Source organism: Numida meleagris, chromosome 7 (genome assembly GCF_002078875.1).
Source record: "Numida meleagris isolate 19003 breed g44 Domestic line chromosome 7, NumMel1.0, whole genome shotgun sequence".
In the NCBI taxonomy this organism is placed as follows: domain Eukaryota; kingdom Metazoa; phylum Chordata; class Aves; order Galliformes; family Numididae; genus Numida; species Numida meleagris.
The window spans coordinates 10,166,901-10,193,799 of NC_034415.1; the positions used below are offsets into that span (position 1 = coordinate 10,166,901).

Below are 26,899 nucleotides of genomic sequence, written 5' to 3' on the forward strand. Positions count from 1 at the left end.
CTGAACCAATGTAAGATTCAGTTTCATCTATTACAAAGTTAAAGAGAATCTGCAAAGGAGAAATCACTGATCATGAGCAGGGATATGAAAACCACATTATTCCATATCCTTTGATCAAGATTTTGTGAGGCTCAGAGGTGAGCATTTTTATTAGATTTATGATATGTCTGTGAAATGAAATCAAAGGAAATCAAGAACAATAAATATGCCTTATAGTAGTACTATAGGTGAAAATTACTCCACTCATGGGGTTTTTTTAAGTTCACTAATTCAGGTTTATTCTTTAGCAGCACATTGCCTGAAGAAAGCTACATCTATGCCTGTGCAATTTGCAGCTGAGTTATGAGGCTAGAAATGGGCTCCGATATTTGCTTGCAGTGGAGATCACATCCTGGCCAGGAGTTCGAAACCACTGAGTCCAAACTTTGGCAATCCATATCTTCAGAGTAGGAAGGATGCTGAGCCTGGGAATAGCGTTTGCCTGCTCTTCATTCCAACTGAGGGCCAAACATCTGGTGGTTTCTTCATGAATTTACTTGGACCTGAAGATACTTCATTTTCAGTAGCTGAACAGAAGATATCTGGGGAAGAAAGTAAATAAAATGGATGAAAAAGAAAAAAGAAAAAGAAGTGAAAATATAACAGTTAAAAACATGCAGTGAGAACTGGGAGCTGCAAATGTAGAAGTACTGTATTTGTCACATTTCTATCTCTCTGAAAGTTTTGCGATCTTATTCTGCTCAAAGAGTACACTTTTCTGATATGACTTATATGGATTAAAATACAAGTAGAGGGTTTGTTTTTGTTGTTAAACTTAGGATTTAATTTATTTGTTTTGCTTTGTTTTTTCCTTTCTTATTAGCAGTCTCAGAGTAGCCCACAAACAGGAAGAAAAGAAATACTTAGATTTTATCGAAGACCAAGGCAAGATAAATGGTACCATATTTCTTTCCTCATTTGAAAATGAAATTCTGCATTGTTTGTAACTCTCCCAGTTTCACAAGGAATCCTTTGCTACTTTTAATTGATTTTTCTCTTTCTTACTCTTCAAAATACCTTTCTTTATTCACTCTGTACAGTAAATCAAGTGTAGCTTAAAATTCAGGTCATACATCTGAAGCAGAAGGTTTTGTATGAAATGAAAACTTTTTGAACCAAATTCCTCAATATCTAACTATCTTCATATATATATATATATACATGAAAATAGAGGTGGAGGTCCGAGGAACCTCTCTAACTATCTTTTCCAACCCCTGAAAGCCTCCCTCATACCAAAAGACCAAAGCCTCAAACATTTTCTGTCCTTTCCCTGTAAATCTTTCATTTCTTTTCCTTAGTATATCACACAGTGATTAGAGAAGCTGCAGCAATTGATGCTCTTCAGTGGCCTGTGTCTTCCTGCACATGTTAGATGGGCTCTCCTTCATGTCAGTGGGTTGTGTCCTATTAGGAACTAATAAAAGCATCGCCATCAGGAATCCAGGCTCCCTGTCAGGAGTGATGGCTCTCCGTGTGTGTTGCCTTCATATGTTGCAGAAAAAGTGTCTGCTAGGCTTGACCTCATCTCTGTTTTGGCATTTTATTCTCCCTTCATAGCCTCTTGTATCACAAAAAAAAAACATCTTCCCCTGCCTTTTCACCCACAGTGGAGAGCCAGATTCTCTATTTCATTTTTTAAAAAGAGGTTATAAATTCATTCTTGGAAAATTTTGCACATTTGGCTAGCAGAGTTTCATTTGGCTCTGCATCCTTCACTATTGATTGTTTGTTTTTGTTTGTTTGTTTGAGTCTTTTTTGCAAAATGACAGTGCTGGATGATTCCAACACCTGGGGCTACTTCCTGCTTTATTTGATTCATCTGTTGCTCTATCCTTCCATATTCCAATATTCACTTCAAACCTGCCTTGCTGTACTTCTCTCTAGCCACCTACTGCATACACTTTCGCTTTTCAAATCTTTTTCTGGAACTCATGATCCTCTTCCCATTCCAACTCTTGTATTTCAGCACCACAGTAGGAAAGCTTTCTTATTCAGGGAAGCACTGGAGCGTTTGATTTTACCACAAGGATTTTTTGAACCAGAGCCTCAATTTAATCTACTTAGTTTTGTTATTGATGAGCTCCACTGCCCAGAGGCTCAAGTCAGCAAAGCTTTTATGCATGCTTAGCTGATGCCAGTGGATTGCTTAGAGTTAAGCACACGCTTAGATGTTTCTCTAAGCCAAGATGTTTTTCTTCCACAGGGACACAGCAGTAGAATTGTGATCCTAATGTCATAAGGTCTAAAAAAAAAAAAAAACTGGCTGTTTTCCAATTAAACCAGTTTATCATGCACATCAAATCTTAAAAGACCAATGACACCACAAACCAGTTTCACAAATAGGAAACCAGTATCACTGCTTTGCTTTGTATTCCGCATATGATAACAAGGCATAATACTAAAAAACAGGGTATTTGAACTGGCCACAAAGAACAAATGTAGCACCATACTCTGAGCAGGTCTTGGTCACTAGACTTCATATTTCTATTCTTTGTTAGAGGCATTTATGTTAAATATCTTTCTGAAATAGTATTATTGAACTTCATATAATTAATAAGAAATGAGAATTCTGATTGATTTTGAGATAGAACATGAACTTTTACATTGATTTTCCTTTGGTACTGCTCTAAAGTTAAATCCTAAAATGAGAGAGACAATCAGTGTTCTCACTCTGAATAATAACCTGAAACCAAGAACCACCTTCTCTCCAAAGTGGCAAGATTTATTTAAGGTAGGAACTCTGTATCTACATACAACTACTTTGAACTAAATACTGATCACTTTACCAACACGAGTAAAGCCTGCACATTGTGATTGCAAAAAAACAAGGCTCTTCAGGGAAACTCTAGAGCATACAGTTAAAGCAAAACAGATGTTAATAGCCAGCTGTGGCACTGTTATAGGAGTCCTCAGTTAACTGAAATATTGCCCAGCCCATGTTGTGCAGCCTGGAAAAATACACTTAGCCACTTTGTCAGTGCTACACATCTTGCTAACTTCAGCAGAACCCAGAGAAATTCTTACATTCTTCAAGATATTTGCATGACAAAAAGAATTCATGTCTAAAATAAATTACATTCAGCAAACAGATCACATTTGAGCTGGTGTCTTAGAAATTATAAGGCTTACATTGCTTTATGAACTAGTTCCCTTACTCCACAGTCATTCTTCATTATCCTTCAATTCCTGTTGTATTGACTTACAGCCCAATTTCCTATAAAACTAATTGCATTTCCACACTATTAAAACAACTTTGGAAGTAATACTTTAGACTTTCTAAAACGTCTCCCAAAATGATCTGCAAAGTCACTGCACAAGTGGCTTGGGAAAGCTTTTCTATCATCAGAGTCTAACATAACCACCTTAACAGGAGAGACAATGAAAGAAATAACAAATAGAAATAGAAATAAAATTGAAATAGGAATAGAAATAGAAACAAGCATTTACACCTGAAGTAGGTATGCTAGCTTGGACTGCAGTGTTACCTAGCACACAGCATTTCTCACACCCAACCATAAATGACACATCAGATTTCAATAGGATGGCACTGATAGGTATGCAGCAGGAATTATTTACTATTTCCTCATCCATGATGAAAAAGTCAGGAGCTGCCCTTTATAGCAGTTCGTATTTCATCCTCTGCTCTCTCTCACCTTGCTGAAGACAGGTGTGAACAGGATCTGGCATGTGGTGGGGTTGCAGGAACAGCTCAGCCTCAGATGCAGCTGATAGCTGCATGGTTTGTCAACTTTGGGTTCAAGGCTGTCCAAGCCGTCAGCATAAAGGAGAGAGAGGTTTTGTGTGCTGTCAGCTGAGACCTCTGGTTGCCTGGTTTACCCCATGCTCTCATATATGATTTAACAGAGGGACTGCATAAGGACAATTTGACTTAGCCAATTACTTTGATTCTTTCTCTGGATGCCTTCACTTAGATGTTTGAAGCCTCCCCATAAGCTCAAACTTTGTTTCTGTCTCTGCCATTTGAAAGTTGTCTTATCTGACCTCATGAGCTGATAGAAAACAGTCATTGAAATATTTTTCCATTAATATCACATGTAGTTCATGGGAATGAGGTTGGGAAATGGTGGTTGAAGTCATGTCAGCCAGCATCCACTGAGGTGAATGGGACTTGCAGCTTTAATTCTGCTTCTCTAGATTGAGTGCAAAATTCCACTGTGAAGAAGGAGCATATAAAGAGAACATAACATACATAGAAAAATAATACTGGTACTAAAGAGAACATGCAAAAATAATTTCTGTGATGCTTTACTATTCCAAAGAAAACAATACACCAAAGTGATAAAATACAAGAAACATGGCCAAAAGCAATTGAGCATTACATTTTGTGGAGCGTCAGTCCATCACCTCTGCAGGATGCATGACAATGATACACCATTTATTCCTTACCAAAAATTATCTTTACTCAGCAGGACATCTGTTGTGCATGAAACTCACATTAATGCTCATGGAAGAGGCATGTATTTTGGCCTCCCAAGGCTGAGGCACTTGTGTCTCTCTCAATAATTTACTGACATTATTAGGATATTTCATGCATTTGCTGATGGCATTATGCCAGAATTACACTGATGTAACTCTTCACACACTGGCCATTCTGATGCAGACTGATTTCCTGCAGAAAAAGTGGTGTGTGGTAAAATGAATTTATGGTATAGCAAGAACTCTTCATTTAGATCACATACAAACATCCTTTGTGGGCATGAAGTCCCAGATTCAAGCTATTGATCGTTTAGCGGTCTACATCATTTATTCCACTTTTAAAGAGAGACAGTATGGGTGGAATGGGATAGATTCCCATAATAACCTACTACATATTTTCTCATGTAGACAAGCCTTCAGGCAGACAGAGTGGATGTTAAAGTCAGTGGAACAATGGATGAGAAACCCTATGGGTGGATTTCATCCAGAATAAAAAGCCAACAGGTTCTTTCATAGGAAAACAAACAAAGCAAAGAAACGAAAAATTTATCTTAGGAACAACTATTTGTCGTGCTAACATTCTTAGAAACCTATGCCAAGGCCAGTTAGACCTATAGCAAAGCCTTGGCTTTGCTTGAGATTGGATAATTTGTTTTCCATTCAATACTCAATTCCTGTTTGCTAGAGAGTTTGCTAGAGAGAACCTCTATGAAAGTTGAACTGAGCAATTACAATTTCCCATTCAAGACCCCCAAGAATTATTTTAAATTCTTTACCAAATTCTCAAAGCAGAAATAATAGAATGTAGGAAGTTATTAGAATGTTCACCGGTCATCTAATCTGTCCCCATCTCAAGGCAGAATGAGTTCAATTAAATTTTTGATGTTGTGTAAGAAATTGGAGCAAGTCATAGGAAGATGAAATCCCATGCAGGTTATCCCCCTGCCACTGTCTTTCTGCACCAGGTAGTTACACAACAACAGAGCACAAAAACTGCTGTTTCAATGACTAATGTAATTAAGAACTGCAAGAAGCTGGCTGTTTTGATTATTCTCTTGTTAAACATATATGAAAAGAAATCCAAATCAGAAAGCAGTATAGCACAAAGGTCAAACTGTCTTTCTTCCACTAGAAATTGCATGGAATATTAAACAATGGAAAATTTAGATAATTTATGCTCAAGACAAAGGTTGTAACAAGAATGAGAAACTGAAGCAACTAATTCTTCATATGGGAAACAGTAAAATTATAATTCATTGTAATTGCTGCCTTTAGATTATAATTTTCTGGTTCCCTTGGGTTCCACAGTAGGAGAAATGGAAGGAGCATGTAGAAGGACTTAAAAAAAAATTTATATCAGTGAAAGAAATTAACTCATAAATAGTTATGGAATATATCATAAGTTTTTCAGCAGAGCTGCTAAAACCAAAGCAGAAAGTCTTATTTAGCTTGTCAGATTTTTTTACTCGTGGTCTTTTCAATTAAAAATTCAATAAATATATAATTGAAAACATTTTCAGTAAACAAACTTGCGTAAGGAAGTGATGGAAAAACTATGCCAACACTTCTTTCATCCTATCAGTTTTACTCTCCACTTTTACATAGCTTTGATCAGATCTTTATCTGAAACAAGGAAAACAGAAAGCATCACCAGCCCACCATTAGGAAGCACAGCGTGTCATGTGAAGTCTGGCTTCCTGCCTGCACATAGCAGGAACATTGCCCTGTCAATGTCCAGCAGGGACAGCACAGAAAGCTTATACGTTCTGCCCTTTCTCTCCAAAATGTAGTTTGTAATGATGGCAGGAGAGACCACAGAGCCAGACAGATTTTTGAACTTGCTATTAGGGCAGAATTTTTGCGCTCGTGCGTACGTTGGTCTCACTTGGTCTGCAATCAGTGGCTGTGGATGAAGGGAAGGGAGTGAAAAGAAGTGAGTGAGACAACACCTTTAAATTCCTAACAGTGCAAAGTAACACCATTTTTCAACTTCAGCCTTTCTATCCTCTTCCCCACACCAAAAAATAAGCACTATTTGGCAAAAGCTGCTATGGTTGTTGGAGTTGATTTCTCAAGAACAATCTGCAGTTTTGAAGCCAAATGAATCATCATTCACCTCAGTGAGCATCCTTTTCACTTGTAGGCAAGGACGGTTGTCTTTCAAAGCACTTGGCAGTATCCCAAGGAAATTCAGAGTAGACACTATGATATTCAAAGTCTCACTATGGGGGCACAACTCAGAAGTGCTCTGCCATGAAATGCTGCTTTGCTGCTGGCAGGGGATCTGGTTTCATCAGAAGGCAGTGGGAAAGACAGTTTTGTTTTATTCATATACAGAGCAGGATTCATTAACACTTTTAGCAATAAAAAAAAAAAAAGAGAGAGAGCTTTTAGCGAAAATCAATTCAATTTCATTGTTTATTACCAAAGCACATTAATTAGATATGTGTCCACTCCTGGAGAACATGGAAGTCGTTTGGCCTGAAAGGTCTGGAATCTCTAAGTAAAGCCATAGAAAGTCAGAACGAAGATGAGCATGCTCAGAAGCATACACTCCCAGAAGTCTCCTAACAGCTTGGACATTTCTCTCTTCTCCACAATTACCAAAATAGATTCATGAAAGGAAGGGAGAGCAGATTCACTTTGGGTACCATCAGCATCAGAGCAGGCATGACTGCCCTCAGGAAGGAATGGAGCATTAAATACCTATGTTGAGATGAGAGAGAGCAGCACCCAGCTTCTTCTCTTTCTAATGAAGTCAAATTTTCAGTTAAGAATCCACATATTTCTACTGTGCCACCCAAAATGTTCCTAAGGACATCCATTTTGTCCTTAACTCCCATGACATGAAAGGAAATATTCGGGTTTCTCCTGCAGTATGCTCTAACACCAGTTTTGCAGCAATTCTGCCAGCAGAAAGGAGAAAGGCATCCTTACACACTAGGTGGTCCGAAGCCTTCCTGTTCCACGTCTGCTTTCCATTGCAGCCCACCTGACTCTGTTTGACAGACAGACAGCTATTCCATCAGTGCAGCTGATGAAAACAAAGCCATCCAGGAGCACTGGAGCACTTGAGAGAATGTATAAAGGCATTCTATTTCCCAGGCAAAGAGAATGATGATTGTTGTTGGGAGGGTAGATTTCTGGATTAAAAATGTGTTTTTCTCTCTCATGCTTGAGCTAGCGGGGAAAATGGAAAAAGAATCATTTAGCTCTATCTTTACTGTTTTTTTTTCCTCTTGTCTCCGCAGATTCTTGATCACGCTTTGCTGAAGCTGTGGTTTTTTTGCATATCTGTCTAATAAACCTGAGTAGTTTACATCTAGGTTTTTTTTGTGTGTGTTTGCATTGGATTAAATCAGATTCTATGCAGTTCCAAACTACTCCACCAAACTGAACTCATCTTTCTGCGCTTTTTTGTTACTATATAGCAACTCAGTGTAGCATACAGCCAGCTGCCTCTGGTGACTTAAAACCAGGTGGTCTTCCTCTGACTTTATCTCGTTACCCCATGGCACAGCTGGGCTGAGCAGACCACCACGGAATCTCAAAATCACAGAATATCCTGAGCTGGAGGGGATCCGCGAGGATTGAGTCCAACTCCCATCCCTGCACAGGTCCACCAAAACCCCAAAGCCTATGTCTGAGAGTGGTGACCAAATGCTCTGTGATCTCTGGCAACTTGGGGCTGTGACCACTGCCCTGGGAAGCCTGCTCCATGCTCACCCCTCTCTGGTGCAGAATCTTTTCCTAACACACACCCAGATGCAGCTCCATGCTATAGTTCTCTGCCGTTTTTTCTCTCTCTGCATGAAGCTACAGAGCTTGGTTCCCTCCCTGTATCAATCACTGCAGCAAACCATAATTTGCATCAAGTCCAACTGAAAAAAAATGTGTTCCACAATATTGTTTTGCTGTAAATATGCACACATTTAACAATGAATACCATAGCATTTAAAAGGCCGTGAAAGTAAATCCATGCTCTTTTCCAAAATATTGTGGCATGTTTATCATAGTCAAGCCATTGCACCATTATGGTCAGTTCTTAACCTGCTATGTTGTCTCTTCCCCAGCATGAGTATTACCTGATAAGCTGTAGGCAAAAACTATTTATTTTTATTGTATAGAGAGGATGGTTTGTATTCAGATGTGGACTTCTAGACACTTCGTCTCTGGGGCGAAATATTAGCACCAAGAAAAAAGGATGGAACCAATACACACGACTATACACCTTATTGAAATATAATCCCGATAAGGTTATTATTTACTGCTACCTATATACAGATTGGAGTTATTTTCTGTAATACATTACGGAGAAAAGAAGTTCTTTTTCATGTTTCAATTTGCACTGATATAAGGATACATCTTTGCTTAAAAAAAAAAAAGAAAAAAAAAAAACCTTATTTTCCTACTTCAAACAAATCCTTTTATCTAAGGGTGAGCCCAGGTTGTTACTTGAGATTGTTTGCATAAAATCTCATTAGCCTATTGATTCTACTTCTAACACCTAAGGTAATACTTCATTACCATACAAATAAAGACAGACTTTTTACTTGTAGCTTAATATGAGACTGATTGTTCTCTTTTACATAGCCCAACAACAAAGCACTGTTAATGAAAGTCATCAATAATTGTTCAACAGGTGGAAAAGATTAGAATCAAACAGAACCTTTCTTACCAGCAAGATCCTCCCTTTCCCCTCTAAAATACAAATTTTGTTGATTACCACCCTTCAGAAACTGCATGACTCAGTTTCATCTTTTTCTCCCCCAGAAGGACACGCTGCTCTAACAGAGTTAGATATTCTAAAATTCACAAAGTGAAATCCTGACCCCAGTGAAGGCAGTGAGACTCAGCTCCAGCCTGCTCCTCAAAATCCCAGCTCTGTGCCTTTCAGTCTAGGTATGGCTCTGTACATCACTTTTGCTTTTAATTTAAAAGTTTTTGATGTGGAAGGTCACTGCTTTAATGCAGCACACAATCTGTGAAAAAGAATTACATCACCTGTGTACTCACAACGTCTTGTGATTTAGTCTATAATAATAATAACAGCCAAATAGTCTGTTACACAGATTTTAAGTCCTTACAGATAAAATTACCACATGATTCAGAGTGGACAGTATATCCAGAGAAATGAGAAGAGGCTGAGATTTTGGATAGCCTGCTTGAAATCTTATTTTATATAGCAAGTCTTCAGATACTGTACAGGTAATGCTTTTAACAATGTTATCTATTTACTCCTTCTATGTATTTACTCTTTTTACACTCTCTGGTAAATGCTAAGGAGAGAGCAAAGCCTGTAACAGATCATTGCTTCTCTTCTGAGAGAAGATGGGTAGGGAGAGAGAGGCAAAATAGGGATGTTTTAACTACTTAAAATTACGTGCGTGTGAAGGTAAACTGCTAAATGGTAACTGGTTTAAACAGCATAGACCTTGACAGAGATCTTCCAATGCCCTCATCCTATAAAAAGGTATTTCCTATGCAGTAGGATCCAAAGCTATATTAAATTTAAGCATAACTACCCTCCAGGAGGTAATCAAAATGTCACTGTGGCACCCCTTGGGACACATATTGTGAGTGCACAAGCTCAAAAGGAGAACAGATGAGGGCAAAAGTCTCCTTTCGGATCATGTGAGCAAAGGTGTTCCTGCAAGTAGGCTTGCCCAAGCAAAACAAGCTTTTCTTAGAAAGAAAACCCTCAATACAGATCCTGCAGGTAGCAGGAAAGAAACCAGACAAGATGGAAAAAAAAAAAAATCCCCCAAGGAGATTGGAGTGGCAGTAAAATACAACTGGGTTCACTGGAGCAAAAATGTCTGGTAAGAAAACCTAGCAGAAAGTGTGTAAACTGCTGGATCTGCTCTGGAGGTAATTTTATTGCTTTCTCTTTGGTGTGAATAGGCATGTGAGAAACACGCTGCCATTTCAGACACTGAAAACAGGACTAATAGGGATGGACACTACTAACAAAATAAAATGTGAGTAAAGCCTTGCTGAAGCCTAAAATGTCTTCAGTTCTCCATCTGCATAAGGAATCACAGGTAGCTGGCTACAAAAAAAAACAGCTGGGCCCGCAACACAAAGCTTACATCTGAACAAGGTCAAGTAGAAGCAGAGATACGCAGAGAAGAAAAGTAGGTGTGCACCAAAAATCCTAGAAGTAGCTTCCAGCAAGTTTTCGGTATCCTGTACAAATGCATGCACAGAGCAGCAGATGGACTGCAGCAGTACCAGCATGGGAAATGTGGTCATAAGAGATAGTAAAAGGGACCTCTTTTTGAGCAGAATGCTTACTGGGAAAAAAAAGAGGAGGGGAGGGGAGGAGAAGAGAAAAAGAAAAGGAAAGGGAAAGGGAAGACTGCTCCCTAGCTGTCTTTTGTAAAGTTAAGGGCAATGGTGCTCCCTGTGTAAGCAGATAGGATCTGGCTATTAATTTCTCTTGCAAAAGCATATTCAAAATAGAAAACATCAAACAATTGGAGTAATCAAAAAAAGAGAAAACAATGTTGGCCTCATCGTTAAAAGCATATCCACTGTATTTTGTTGTTGTTGTTGTTTTTCTAACAAGTGCAATATACTGTTTGTTACATCTACTTCTTATTAGCACTGAAAATATAATCTAAGGAACAGCAAGATGCAGGCACTTATTGTATTTGTTGGTGCTCTCTCCATCCCGTCTAGTTCTCCTGCAACCCAGCAGAAATTCTGGTAATTACCTGATTTTCAGGATGAGCTTCTCCTTTAATTAAGGATAAGAGATACAGTATTTTGGGAATAAGTTTATAAAAAAAAGGAAGGAAATTTCAATTACATGTACACACAGTATATAATGAGTTGAGCTCAATTTCTGTAGCAATTGCTAGCTGAAAGCTGAGGCTTTATTGTAATTCAGGTTGATTACTGTTGTTGATTTCTTTTTCATTACTTTTTCCAAAAGAGACGGTTTCTATTTAGAAGCAGTAGAAAAAGCTAAGAACTGATTATCCAAAAGTACAGCAAAGGGGAAGTACTGGATCCATGCAATAACAAAAAGTTAGGTGTTTTGAGCAGAATCTCCTGCTTGAAAGAAAAGGATTTTACTGTACAGGGAAACGGAGTTTAATTGCCAAGAAATAACAAGCAAAAGGGTAAAAAAGAAATATGAAAGAAAGGCTGTTCTGCACAGTTAAAAGCAAACCCAATCAATTGTGTAAGTATTTATAAAACACTGATATTATACAGCTCATGCAAAAACAGCTAATGAATGCCACCGACTACAAATGCCTAGTTCAGCTATTAGCATTCCAGTCACAGCCGACTCTACTTCCACTTACACAGTCAGAAAACAGAGAAGACATTAAAAAAATCCACATCTTAGTAATGCATGTATCATACTTACTAATCACCAAAATTTATAAAGATTTAAGAATTCGCATGCCTTGCAATACCAAATATTGTCTGCAAGGTTTTAATATGCTTTAAGACCCTTACTGTCCTTTGCCTTGCTAATTTTATCAGCAGAATTATGTTTTCTTGTTGTTGTTTTTTTTTGCACAAAAAAACTATACTGTCTTCAAACAAATAATGTTGTATGATTAACACAGATCAGAGATAAGCAATAACGTTAGTACTGCAAAAGCAGCATGTGATTCCTACGTAAGATAGGAAAGAAGTGTTGTATTCCTTGTATTATCAAGTGACTGGCTGCAGCTTATGCATTCTATCTGTCATATATTACGTCTGATTGACAGACATCACAGCACACGCACCATTCTCTTCATAGAAGAGATACTAATGCTTTTATCATTAATAAGTCCTGGCTCCAAATCATCTAAACATAAATTTGCTCTGCTACTGATTCAAGCAAATGTTTCTATTCATCTCAGCCAACCTTCTCCATACTCACCTCTTTGATGCACATTAGCGAACAAGAAAAAATAAGCAAGCAAATGAAAAATGCAGTTCCAGAGGTTACCGTAAAAGGTGGGGAGGCTTTTGTTGTTTTAATTTATTTTCTATTTTTTCAGAGCTGTAACATGTGTATTTTTATTTGATTACTCAAAACCCAAGCAATATTTTTGAATACTGTTAACAAAGGATCACAGAATCCCGAAATCGCAAGAGTTGGAAGGGACCTCAAGAGGTGACTGAGTCCAATCCCCCAGCTAAAGCAGGTTCCTACAATAGGTCACACAGGTTGGCATCCAGATGGGTCTTGAATATCTCCATAGAAGGAGACTCCACCACCTGTCTGGGCAGCCTGTTCCAGTGCTCTGTCACTCTTACAGTAAAGAAGTTCTTCTGCATGTTTGTATGGAACTTCCTGTGTTCAAGTTTTAGGCCGTTACCCCTTGTCCTATCGGTACACACCACCAAGAAGAGCCTGGCCTCATCCATTTGCCTCCCACCTCCCTTCAGACACTTATAAACATTAATTAGATCCCCTCTCATTCTTCTTTTCCCCAGGCGGAACAGACCCAGGTTACTCAGCCTTTCTTCACATGAGAGATGCTCCAGGCCCTTCATCATCTTTGTGGCCCTCCACTGGACTCTTTCCAGGAGATCCCCGTCTTTCTTGGATGGGGGAGCCCAGAACTGGACACATACTCCAAATGTGGCCGCACCAGGGCAGAGTAGAGGGGGAGGATCACCTCTCTTGACCTGCTGGCCACGCTCTTTTTAGTGCACCCAAAGATAGCATTGGCCTTCTTGGCCACCAGGGCACACTGCTGGCTCATGGCCAACCTGTCATCTGCCAGGATGCCCAGGTCCTTCTCTGCAGAATTCATCTCCAGCAGGTCAGCCCCCAACCTGTGCTGATGCATGCGGTTATTCCTCCCCAGATGCAAGACTCTACACTTGCTCTTATTGAACCTCATCAGGTTCCTCTCTACCCAGCTCTCCAGTCTGTCCTGGTCTTGCTGAATGGCAGCACAGCCTCTTTCTGAAGGAAGAAAGGAAAACAGAGCCCACAGATTCCGATAGCTGAAGGTAGTTCCTTGTCCTTGTAAGTGTTATAGTTCTCACTTGGTGCAACTAGGTGTATGGCAAGCTAGGTTGTTTCTTTTACATGTCACCTTTGAAGCTATTAGGCTAAACTGAACCACTACAAATTGTGAGACAATTTGCATTCCTGTTTAAAAAAATCTATAGTCTGAGTAGATCACCCTCTCAGTTAAACTGAAATATAAGACAACAGTAAAGAGCAAAACTTATCTGTTGACAGCAGTGATAGACCATCTTTGCTTAAAACACATTGTTTAATTAAAAACAAATGGAGTTAACATGAATTAAACCTACTAGCACAAGTGCAATCAACAGTCAAGTCAATCTAAGAATGGTCTGACCTTTAAAAGAGAATGTTTTCACTCGTTAAACACATTGCTGACTTTTTGGAAAGAAACAAAGTGGGGAAAAAAAGGAGAGTAGAGAATGTTAATAGGCTGTGAGAAAAGAATCTAAAGAAACATAATCTTACATTTTGTGTTTCAGAGTTAAGGCAAAGACCTATATTTTTAATGAATATTTTGTGTATGCTTTCACTTGTCTCCTCCCTAGGTGAAGAAAAAAAGAAGAGCTTAACAACAATGCAGATAAAGTACTATTATCCACAGGAACAGCACAACTGCTAAGAAAAAAATAAAATTGGGAACACTAATTAGCAAATTAGTTCCAACCAAGACAGAAAGTCTTACTTTCCTGTTTAAAATGGGAGTGTTGCTACTCAGAACTCTCAGAGGCATTTAGTGATACCAACTATGGAGAAACTTAGGAAGGCTGAAGTAATTTTCCACACTGCAAGGCTCCATGTCAGAAGAATCAGCAAACGAGCACCGATACCTAACGACACCCTGGAGCTGAGCTGCAGGGCTGGGAGCACAGCAGGAAAGAATTCCAGGAGAAGGGTGAGCAAGGTAGTCCTATACACCAGCTCTGATGCCCCACGGCCACCAACGCCTGACTTGAAGCAGAGCAGTAAGTGCTAGTCCACTCTAGATGTACAGGAGTGCTAATTTTTATTTCTGTTATTTTATTTAATTTTGTGGAAGAGAAGTGGTCTCCTTGTAAAGTATCATTCCTATATTTATTTCACTGCCCAAGCTTTTTTTTTTAAATCTTCAATCATTTTATTTTTTTAATCTTTCTCCCATGACCGGCTGAGGAGTGGAGCCTGAGAGAGCAGGAAGGTGAGTACCTTACCACACCACGCACTATTTAGCCACAGTAGTTCCAAAATGTCTGGAAGAAGGCTATTTCCCTCCTTTCTGAGAACTGCTAATAAAGGAGTCTAAGAAAGCCATGGTCCTGCCCATTTGGGAAGTCCCATTAGGACAGAGACATAGGTCTTTGAGAATCTTCCCACGCAACGAATGGAATTATAATATAGTTCCCTGCAGAAAAGTTATTTTTTGTTTTAGAACTGTCTTGACTGCTTTTCCTCATCATTACTAGAAAGTCATTCCAGAACCTCATTTCCTCTATCTGTGAGCAAACTTCCCAAGTCCAGCTTGAATTTATGAGCAGACTGTTTGAAACCACTCGTTCTTATGCTAACATTTTCATATAACTTTCTCAGTTTATTACATTTTTCTCTCAAGTGCTTCTAAAGAGAAAGTATATCACCTGTCAACCTTAATTTCACAAGGTATCATCATATAAAATAGATCTCTATTTCTTTGGTCAATCTAATCACTTTAGAAAAATATGAGGCATTTTGCAAGATAAATGTTAGAGAGTTAGGATTTAATGTGAGTAATAGGACTTCGAGTCAGAGAGCCTCAAGGCAGGAGGCCTTTTTGTCCTCAGTCCCTGTCTCTCTCTTCTTTAAAGTGACATCTCCATGTGATACTTTAATGAGCCCAAAATATGCAGCAGCACTGTACATGTCACCTACAAATAAAATAAACTGGGAGATGTCCTCACTAACCCAGGAATTTTCATGAGGCTGAAGCGTACAATTCTTTCATCATAACTTCTATAGCTTCTGCTCCCCCTCTTTTTACTTTTTTTTTCCCACTCTTCCTACATTTGAACTTGTTCTCAAATATTTGAGCATGGGCAAGCAGTGTCATCCCGATCTCTTTAAGAAGCTCTACTCTCCAGAGTACCCTTGCTACCTTTAGCAAGCTCATCTTGGTCACAAATAGAAAGTAATCTTTCCCTTTCCTGGAAAGCACATGAGCTACCCCAAGTGCAGCAGCCAAAACAAGGGTATATGTGCATCTTCCCTTTCTCCATGAAGAACAACTCAAGATTATTTTCCAAGGAATACAAAAGACTACAAGAGTCATACAGGCTAGTAATTCATTTTCTCTAAAAGATTAACATCTTTGTCAGCAACATGGACAGTGGGACTGAACGCACTCTCAGTAAGTTTGCAGATGACACCAAGCTGAGTGGTGTGGCTGACATGCTGAAGTGAAATGACAGCTGTCCAGAGAGACATAGATAGGCATGAGGGGTGTGTCCATGCAGACCCCATTAGTTTGTTTTGCACAACTTCAAGAAATGCATGCACTTGGCCAAGTGCAAGGTCAGGACAATCTGGGTCAGGACAATCCCAAGCATGAAAACGGGCCAGGTGGAGAGTGGATTGAGAGATGCCCACTCTGCACTGTCCTCATGAGGCCCCACCTGGGGCCCCCAGCACAAGAAAGACATGGAGCTGTTGGAGTAGGTCCAGAGGAGGGCCATGAAGATGCTCAGAGGGCTGGAGCGCCTCTCCTATGAAGAAAGGTTGAGAGAGCTGAGTTTGTTCGGCTCGGAGAAGAGAAAGCTCAGGGGAGATCTTACTGCAGCCTTCCAATACTTAAAGGGAGCTTATAAACAGGGAGAACGACGTTTTATGCAGTCTAATAGTGCTACGACAAGGAATGGTTTTATACTAAAAGAGGAGAGATTTAGGTTAGATGCCAGGAAGAAATTCTTTTCTCAGAGAGCAGTGAGGCCCTGGTACAGACTGCCCAGAGAAGGTGCAGATGCCCCATCCCTGAAAGTGCTCAAGGCCAGGCTGGATGTGTTCCTGGGCAGCCTGATTCAGTCTGGGTGGCAACCAGCCCACGGCAGGGCTGGGTGGGTTTTAAGGTCCCTTCCAACCCAAACCATTCTATAATTCTGTTATTCTCAGGAAAGTTCCCAGAGTCACAAACTGAAAACTGACTCAAAGCAAGGAAAAAAAAGAAGCAGAAAGAGTACCCTTTCTGCACACTATAAGGAAAAAAAGAAAAAAAAAAGTCATTTATGTATAATTTCAGAAAATAAATATGCAAACAGAAGAGTAGACCATTACACAAAGAATTCTGGGAAAAATTACTGACTCTAAAATGCAAAACAGATTTAGATGAGGCATAGATTTTCACGTCTTTTTTTTTTTCTGTGTTTTGTATTCCTTTCCTATGTCTGGTTTCTATGAACAAGGTTAAAAATAAAAATAAAAAACAAAACCATAATCTTACACATTTGCAGGATTCTACCAGCAACCTTTGGGCTCTTGAACCTGGAACACATTCAAAATACTGTATCCATACTTCCCACCAAAGGTAACATGCTGGTCTTATGGAGTGCACTAAGGCTATGATATTAGGGGATGAATGAGATAAGAAGAATGGCAGCACCACTGATATGGACTGCTTTGGAAAACCACAAAACACTTCAGCTAAGCTAAGCTAAAAAAATACATTTCACGAGTGCTTTGGAGCTGCAGTAAAATGAGGGAAACAAAGAGTAGTGAAGTGTCTCATGAAAGGTCAGGCGAGTTTGTGACGGATGAGAATACAAACCATTTCCTCCAAGTCACAAAAGCAAGGCCATTCTTCCTTCTCTTGTTCTCCTTCTCTGTATCAAACTTATTTGCCTAATTGTGTCCTACTTGTAGACAGAGATCATTTTCTCAATCATTTGTTCAAAATTAGATAAAAGTTAGACAATGAGGCTGCACTAAGTGTCCCCGTGGAGATACTTGGTGATACAGAGCGTCTTCTAAATTCTCCCTGATGCGAGGAGCTAGAATTCATTTACTGTCTTGCCCAGTGTAAACTAAGTGTAAACAACAGCATTTGCTGTGACCTGAGATGTGCTACTTTCCCTTCCACTGTTCTTTTTTCAGGCATGTTTTATATGTTTCAGTGAAATAAAACTGTGGAAGAAAGCCACAAAGTGACACAAAGAACAATTTACCCAACCGGAGGGATTCACATCCCCATTGATTTTAACACGACAACAGTAGCTTTCACTGCCTGTAAAAAGAAAACCAAGCAGCTCAGCACTCTACAATGGCCAGGTTTAAAACTCTCTGTAGGTGCTTGCAGTTTCTTTGAAGTGAATATGTGAAAAAGAAGACAAGCGACTGCACTGAGTCAGGACCAGGAGCCAGAGATTTAACGGAAACTACCAAAAGGAATAAATAAGCACCAAATACTCCTGTGTGGAGTCGGAGTTGAAATAAGGAATTTAAAAGAAGCACTTGCTGCTGACAATTTCAACAAATCTGACAGGACAGCTCTGCTGAACCTGGGGCTCAGGTGGGCTTTGGGGAACCAAGAGGAAAGTCCAAGCTCCTAAAACCAGCCTGCCTACCTCCAGCTTCCTGCTTTGAAAGTGTTTTGAAGCGCTTACTTCACTGAGGTGCTTGGCTCTGAACTGCTATCCAGCAAGCATCTCCCACAGCTCTGGGAGAGCTTCTGCCATTTGTGAGCATTCCTGAGGTTAGCAGTGGTGCTCATTAACCTTCTCTCTGCCAGGAGAGAAGGAGAACAAACAACATCTGAGGGTGTTTGTCAGCACAGCTGTCTTGCTAAGCAGATATCCAGCAAGATGCAGAGGAGATGCCACACAGAGAGAGCTGGGGAACATCATCCTTTGAATCGAATACAGGACTGTTACGCAAGGTCAGATGTACACTGAGATCCCCACTAAGGTCCAGCAATGTCAGCAACAGCAGCCTGCTGTCTCCCACAGCTCTCTCATAACAAAGAAAATGGCATGTGATTTACTGGTATTATTGTTTTTGCCCTGAGCACTGATAAAAAGTTAGCCTGGAAACAGTAACAGCAAAGGAAACAGAAATAAATTATTATGGGTATTTTTATTATCATCGCTGCCCTTATTTCAATGAAAGTCAGGAGAGAGGTCTTCCACAACACACTGGTTTTCTTAAGCACCTACTGATACCATACTGAAACTACACCAAATCACGACCACTATGAGACTACAAAGAAAGCAAGGGGAACAAGGAAACTGTGGCACTCATGGACACTTCAGTTTTATCATTATAACCTTCTCATCAGGTAGGAAGGAAATGCTTGGTTTTCTGGTCACTGCTCTCACAGCACAAATAGAGCAAAAACTTGCAGGAACATTCAATGTCTAGGGTATTACTGGGAGAAAAAGTGCATTAATGATAGTCTTGTGCATAGCATGGGGTATTTGTTTTCCTTTGCCAAGTTGGAAGTCTACTAACTTTGGGGAGGAATATGTACCTGGTACCTTAACATTACTAATCTTCACTTTAATAAATCTTCACTTTAATAAACTAGCTTAATCTATGGGTAATACAGGGAGAGTGGAAACAGCTAGAGCACAAATGCTCGCGCCTTCCTGCTACTCAATAACACAATTCATAAAGTCTGTTACAGGGGCAAAGAGGACAACTGAACAGCAAAATCTTAATTTGCTACACCAAGAGGTCTTGAAGCCCTAACACAAACCTTTTCCAAAGAATATCTTGCACCGGAGAAAAATAAAATAGAATTTCAAATAAGAGGGGAAAACACTGAATTTAAAGCCTATTTAATGCATTGGTAACAGGGTTTTGTGATGGAGTAGCCATAGCAACATAACGTACTAGCGCTGTTATAAGGAAAACAACACAAAATCTCACGAAAGTCTGGATAAAGGCTGGCACTCTTTTACAAGACTGGGCTGCCAGGGGGCTCCAGAGCCACTCACTGAGTATATTCCATTTGAAAAGGTGTGTCCACCTGAATGCATGTGTTAATTTTTAGTATTTTAAATAATCAAATAATAGTTTGATCTGATGATCACAAGTATGAAAATTCCAACCTAATGCATGTAAATGAATTAACATTGAGCTTATCTACCTGTCCATAGAGTAAATCTTACCTATGTTACATATGAGACAAATAGTAAGCAAACTGCTTTCTTTCAGAGAGGGATGATTTTTGTCACTGTACTTCCCAGATCAATGCTAGGAAACTGTAGCCAAATTAGAAGGTCTCTGAATTATAAATTTACCACTCAGGATGTAATTAATATTAGTCCATACATAATCAATATTAGCTTGCCCGGAATCCAGACATAAGCATGCTGAAACAGTGTGATGATCAGCTGTAGGTATGTATTTTGTATCAATCTGATGATGCAGCCAGGCACAAAGCATAAGAATGCGAGCAATGTGACCACAAGAAGTGTTAAAAGATGTGTGCAGCTGCACGTCAGAGGCACCCAAGTAGCAAACTTTGTCGGGAAAAGGACAAGAGATGCACAGGGGGGATTCAGACTGCTGAATACAAAGCAAGGATGACTGACAAGGCAGCAGAAAACAAGATAAACTGCATCACCAGCACATTCTCCTTTGCAGGAGGAAAAACGTAGTACAAACACATCAGGTGTAAGCAAGGAAAAGGAGAGAACAAAGGCAACTCACTCCAGCTTGGCCTTTCCTCTTGGATGAGCTCTCCAGATTGTTGGCCTAAACCTCAGCCACCAGCACCAACAGGCACCATGGCCACCAGTGCGAGAGGGCACTGCCTCCCTGCTCCTTTGTAATCACAGCCAGCTTAGAAGATTAGTTGTAAAGACAATGGCTTTGTGTGCATAGTGCTAATAGTTAATGCTATGCAAAAAAAGTGACCGCTAGCCAGGAATGTGCTGTTAATTAATGAATTCAGTAATGCCCTGCTTTGTCAGTATTTGAAGCACCCCTTGACAGCAATCCCTAATTGCCTAATTGAAATCTATATACAACAAAAGTTGTTCATCTCTTACCAAAACATTTTACTCAGGAAATATTTTGCGCTCAGTCCCTCCTTGCCTCCTTCCTCCTCTGCAGAAAGGGGAGTAAAGAATCTCCATTTTCTCACAGCTCATACATCTCTTCATTTTTTATTTGAACCATTTCTTACAAAGTGTGTGGTAGCCACAGTGCTTTTGAGTTGAATATGCAAAATTGCCATGCTGAAGTAGCAGCCCAGTGTAATTTCAGTATACCACTGAAATTAGAGCTAATAGACAGTAGGAGTCCTTCTGAGACAGCTTAGAAACTCCATCTAAGAAATGACAATGGGTTATTATCATCTCTTGGTAAAGATAAAAGCTGGATTCACGCTGTGGTCATCATAAAATCTTTCTCTCTTTTGGTTTCTGATGTTATTCCACACATTTCTAAAGAAATTTTCTAGCAGTTTTTCATCTCTCTGTTTCCTCTTGGTTTCCTCTCCAAGTTTTATTTATCTAAATTTTATCACAGAGGGACATGAAAGACATTTCTAGCTGAGTAGCAATCTTTCTGAATACGTGCTGCCAGATAAATGAGCACATAAATGTGCTCTCTGGGGCTGCTGAAAATCCAGGTGAATTCCTCATGGGTAATTTGCACATGCATCACACAGTGACATGCTGGAGGTGCATTTAAAGTGGTATTTAAGAGTGAGAAAGGAGCTGGTAGCCCACCTGCACAAACAGCGGCAAGCAAATCTAAATGCCAGTGCCTGCAGCTTGTTGAAGAAACTTTCGATTAAAACAGAGGTAATAAAATGACGTTCTTTACTTCAAGACTACATAAGACATCATACTTAGATTTCCAAAATCATCTGAAGAATGTAGGCCCGCATCATCTGTTTCTTTCAATGAAAAAGTTATGTCCGTATTTGCCAGTATATTCTGAAAATCTGTAGTAGAGTGACACCAGCTTGCTGCAGGAGTGTGCATCTAGACGCACTCATGGTCTTGAAATCCATTCATGGAAGGGATGGCTATTTGCAAAGAACAATATATAAACACCATCACAGAGAAAAGAGCTGAGATGTCAAGTTTGGAGGCCACCACGTGTCTCACACCAACACTCTGACATCCTTTACAACTACCTTTATTTGGCTGCAATGCCCCGCTCTCTGGTTCTGTCTGCATGGCCTGGTAGGAAACATCCTTCCCATGCAAACAAGAGGAAGGTCAAATCAAGTACTGTATATGAAGTTACATTTATAATCACAGCACTTTTGAAGGAGCTGGAGGTCTGGGAACTTGTCAAAGACAAACCTACCTGACAAGAGCAGGTGATTTGTGTAGTGAAAATTGTCACCTGTGTAAACATAATTATGTTGCAGTAAAGAGAAGCTGCAAAGTCAAACCACCCTCCAGTGGGGTAAACCGGAGTAATTAAAACAGATTTAATGCCTGTCTATACTGACAAAGAATCTGACTCCAGCACAGCTGTCAAAAAAATAAAATAAAAGCAGAGGTGGTGGAACGATGTAATTTCATAAAAAACAGTTCATTAATAGTGAGGTGCTGAGAGTGAAATATCTCATTATCCAGCGGTGTGGTAACCTCCTTGCTCATGGAGGTCAAAGTGTGAAAGGGAAGCAGTGCATTTGGCACAGTGAAATGTTCTCCAAGCCCCCATCAACGTGGTATGTTATCAGCTGCCTCCAGCAGACAGCATTTTAGTTTGCTGTGAAGGTTCTGCTCTGTAAAAACCCCCAGAAACGTTAACCAGAGGTTTCTGCAGCAAAAATGTGTATTGGCAGAAATATTTTAGAGCAAGGAAAAAACAGAAAGAGCTTCAACTGCTTGAGCACAAGTTAGGATAACCCAAAACCCAAGGTACCTGAGACTGCTGAGGTGAGGAAGCCCTATCTCAGCTCACCTCTCCTGTGTCTAGACTCTGACAAACTGAATCTTAAGTGCTCTTTCTCTTCCTGTATTTCCTGGGGAAAAAGAATTACAATTAAGTGCTAAAAGTCATTCACAGGAACCTGGGATTACCTTAACTGGTAAAGACATAGGCCTCGTTAATTTCTTGACTATTAGCAACATTTCTGTTTATTCCTATATTTTATTGAGATTTGAGGGGCAGGACTTGATGTGGGGTTTTGTTGTTTTTTTAATTAAACAAGCAAACAATCTGCACTTGCTCTGTAATTCCTTCCCACTGGCTTCGTATAACAATTGTTTCTTCCAGTTCTCTCCAATTTGCCTGTGAACCCAAAGCTGAATGTCCTTTACTGCTGACAAAGTGAACATGAGCAGCGGGAAGCCAGTAAATCTCTAACAGCAGTGACGCTCTACGTACCTTAAGTACTGCAAGATTAAAAATGTGGTTTTATCACAGTGTGATACCCGTGTTAATAACTAGTCAATTCAAGAATTCAGAGCTTTCAGTATTCTGTAATTGAAAGTAACCTAGTTGCAGATGGATTCTAGCATCGAAGCTGCTCAGACCTTAGCCAGTATTTCATGTAATCACCAAACCTGAGTAGGGAGCGAAGCCTCCCATCCCTCAGCTGTGCGTTATCAGCAGTGGCACACCAAGTGTGGCTCTTGCATTTGCCAATGAAGCTACATGCAAGTAACAGTCTGACACCATCTGATTACAAAGAAGGTCAGGCATGCGGAAAGAATCATTCTCAGCACTTGGTGAAAGCAGAGCAAGCACTAAAATTCTAGAGTTTCAGTCCTCCAACCATGATTTTACTGAGAGTTACATTATCAGTTGTCACAGTACTGAGCAATTCTTTTTCTTTCAGCTACTTTATTGTTTCTCTTTTCCAGTACGTTTTTCTTAAAGACAATAATTTCATAAATGTTAATTGTTCTTCTATTTTATATCTTGACTGAAATCAAGAGTTAATAACTACACCATGTTACGGATTGCCCATCCCTTACAAGCACAGAAACGGATGCTGTGTATTGCTCTACAGAGCTGGATTGCAGCTGAATTACTTGCACGTCTAATCCAAAGTGATCAGAGGAACAGGAGCAAGGGAGACCTGAAGAACCATACAGAAGGGCAAAGGACCACCTTCCCTGTGTATGCGCACAGCCAGGGAAGCATGAGGAGGAAATACAGGCCTGTGTACAGGCATGGAACTGCAGCATCACTGAACAATAGGGACAGGCTGGAACAGTGTGGGAGGTGGACCAGCTCGTCAGTGAAGGGGTGATGAGGAAGGGAAAGAGCTTTGGCCCCCCGTGCTGTACAACATCCATCTGGATGGCAATGGTATTGTTATATCTCTTTTTAAGAAGCTGCAGTTACTTAATTCAGTACAAAATACAAAATCTGAAATGATTTCCATGAAAACAACCCTTTGGTTTCTGCCCTGTAATTCCGTTAAATTGTAGCCACTTTCACTGATGGGGACTGCAAGTTAAGTTTTTTGTTTTGCTTAAGTCCTGAACTGGTTGCAGCTAGAAAACAAGCTGTTCTCTGCATGCCTTGTCCGCTGTGCTCCAGCAGCACGCAGTGCAGTCCTCTGGTGGCGTTACTGTTCCAAAAACACTATCTCAGCCTGGCACATGTTTCTTCCCCAGACTTTTCCGGAACTCATAGTGCTACTACATCTTTTGCTCCCTCCTCATTCTCTAGTTCTTGTGCTATAGAAGTGCATCTCCCTTTGCTTTTAAGGATTAACTAAAACAGGTACCTAAACACTGCTATTTTGCAGCTGCAGCCATGTGGAAGATGTTGATTCTCTTAAAAAGTCTCCTGATGCAAACTATCACCACTTTTATTTTGTAAATCATTGATGCTTATAAGCCTGTGTAAATGGCTCCCCGTGCACACACACTCGTCACTCCCCGCATGGTTTTTCTGGTACTCCATTGCATTTGGGCAGAGAAGACTAAGTGTGTGCTCTTGTTGCACATCAGTCTGCAGAGGAACAGGATGCAGACAAGAGAGCTTCAGCACAGAGGGGAAAAAAAGCAATTCAATCCACCCTCATAAATTGTGATGAACTGAGATAGTTATAATGCAACATAAACTCAGACGAATTCCAATATTTCTGATGAAAAAAGCCCAAGGGCATCAACCAGAAATTTGCCAGAGACCTACCGTAATAAAAAATAAAAATAAAAGTCAACTTATGCAGATGATTAGAATTTTAAAAAACTTTTGTAAAAATATTTAAATGAAGCGGGCAAAAGTTTTAAGGTGGAATTACAGGAATATTATCATTCACCCATAATTTGAACAAAAAGTCTCTCCACTTTCATTTTACAGTTGCTGGAAATACCTTCAAACCAAAATACTACACACCATTTCTGGCTGTACGTGTTTATGGCTTATAGTTATTTATCCGAAGGAATTGCCATAGATGTAAAAAAAGCAATACTTTCAATTTCAAAACTGTTTAAGTATTTATGCTTATTTTCTGTCAGAAGCATTTGACTTGACTATGAAAAGCCAGATGGAAAATTTTCAATCCTTTATGGGCAGGAAAATATCTTCTTGAGTTTTTTAGACCATGCGATAGGTAAGATTCCAAGCTCAAAATACCTCTTCCATACTAAAGGAACTGACTTGCAGATGACACATGCAGTTCTAGCGAGCTGTTCTGTGCAGCTTGCAGCAGCCTCACCATTAGGGCAGGTTGGGTTCAGAGAAATGAGGTCTCCTGGCCAGGAGAATCCTTTCCTGCATGAACATCTCTTGAGGAGCTCCACGAGTTTTCAGCTTTCATCGACTTCCACAGGAGTGTTTTGCCCTCAGCCTCTGGCAGGCTCCTTTCCATAGCCACATTTTCTTTTCTGATGGTTAATATCATTTCTGCTGTCCATCTGCGATACCAGTTCCCATCAGGGATTACGAGGAAAGGCAAACACTTGTTCCAAACAAAATCTTTCTTCTTTAATAATGCTGACAGTTGTGTAGGTGTTGAAGGCAGCTTATGTGCGTTTAACAAAGGACTGGTATAAAACTGTAGAAACATTCTCGAGTATAATTACTACTGTATATTACATTTAAAGATCAACATGTTTGCAAATAGACATAAAGAAATAACAATCATGGTCACTCCTGCCAAAAGAAAGTGAAAAGGATGGTGTAAAGCTCTCACCTGCTGGACTGAAAGGGAAAGCATTCAGTCAGCATGGCTGAAACACGCAGATTTGTAGAAAAGCACAGGTACATGAGATGAACTTGAATTTAGGTCAAGTTTAGCAGTTATCTCTTTTGCTAAATCCATAGCACGCCTGCTGTTAGTGCAGGTCAGGAGTCTGGAAAAGTTGCAAGGCATTGTCACAAAACAGTTCAGTCTATTTGACCATTTTACAGCCTTAAAAGTTAAGAGAATTCAAAGCTATTTTACTTCCCTTTCCTCTTTCCTTTCAGAAGTGCAACAATTAATTAAAGCTTTGAGTGAGTGGAAGTAAGAAAGAACAAAATCTCTTCTGACCACCAGTAAAACAGAGTCATGCTGCCAAAATGTTCAAAAATGGCCCCTAATTTCTTATTCTAGTTCACTTGTGATCAAGTCCAGGGGTTAGCTACCTGCTGAGAGTGAGAGGCCAGGAGTGCCTGGAACTGTTAGTCTGTTCTCCCTCTTTTTAAATAAAAGTTCAGCAACCAAATCCAAGAAGCTGCTGACACTATTTAGCAAGCATTGTGATATTATAAAAAAAAAAAACAAACCATGAAAAACACAGCTGGATTTTTTTTTATTTGCCCGTTGGAATAAATAGGCTCGCTATCAAAATTAAACACCAGCCTTATAAAAAAAAGGGATGCTTTAAAATCCATCCCAGCTGCAAGAAGCATTCTCATCTCACAACTCAGCAATGCATGGAAATAATAAAATGACACAAACCTATCTCGGCACATCCTTAAGTAGCCAGCTGTGCCACTGAGGTTACCACCCTTTGCTCTCCCCTTCCCAACCTCCTGCAGGTGGAGAACAATGCCTCCAATGCACAGACTTCTCATGACATAGAATTGCACTACAGATGATCCCACATTGAGAACAAGGTCGAAAAGTCACCTCCTCCTGTTTAAGCCATTAACTTGAAAATCAGCATCAAAATCAAATGACGCATGGCACAATTTGTGATAGTCTACAGGCATGGAAAGTACTGCCCATGCAGTCAGGAAGGAGGACTGCCCCCTAAAATGATGGTAGATAAAAGAATCTGGAAAAATATTCATAGATTATCTCCTTTTTTTTTTTTTTTATAAGCACTGAGACTGCACGCTACGTTCTGATCATCTAAAAACTGGAGAGAGAAATAAGGAACTTCACTGCGCTGCATGAAAGGAGGGGAGTGTTTTTCTAAGATTACTCTTTAAATTGCTTTATTTTTAATGCATTGGGCTAAAATTAAAAAGCAAAATGTACTCTTGGAGAAGTATTTCATGAGCTTGAGGGCTCTGCTCTTTGACAGGTATAACTTGGCTATTTGGAGAGGAGAGATGAAAAAGCGCTGA

General features: G+C 39.8%; 1 long non-coding RNA gene across 1 annotated transcript in view; it reads right to left on the reverse strand.

Moving 5' to 3' along the window:
- Positions 252–26,899, reverse strand: part of LOC110402740 — a 32,156-nt gene continuing 5,508 nt past the window's right edge. The window contains exon 2 of the long non-coding RNA XR_002441273.1: positions 252–581. This is a non-coding gene — a long non-coding RNA (uncharacterized LOC110402740). The remainder of the gene's footprint in view (positions 582–26,899) is intronic.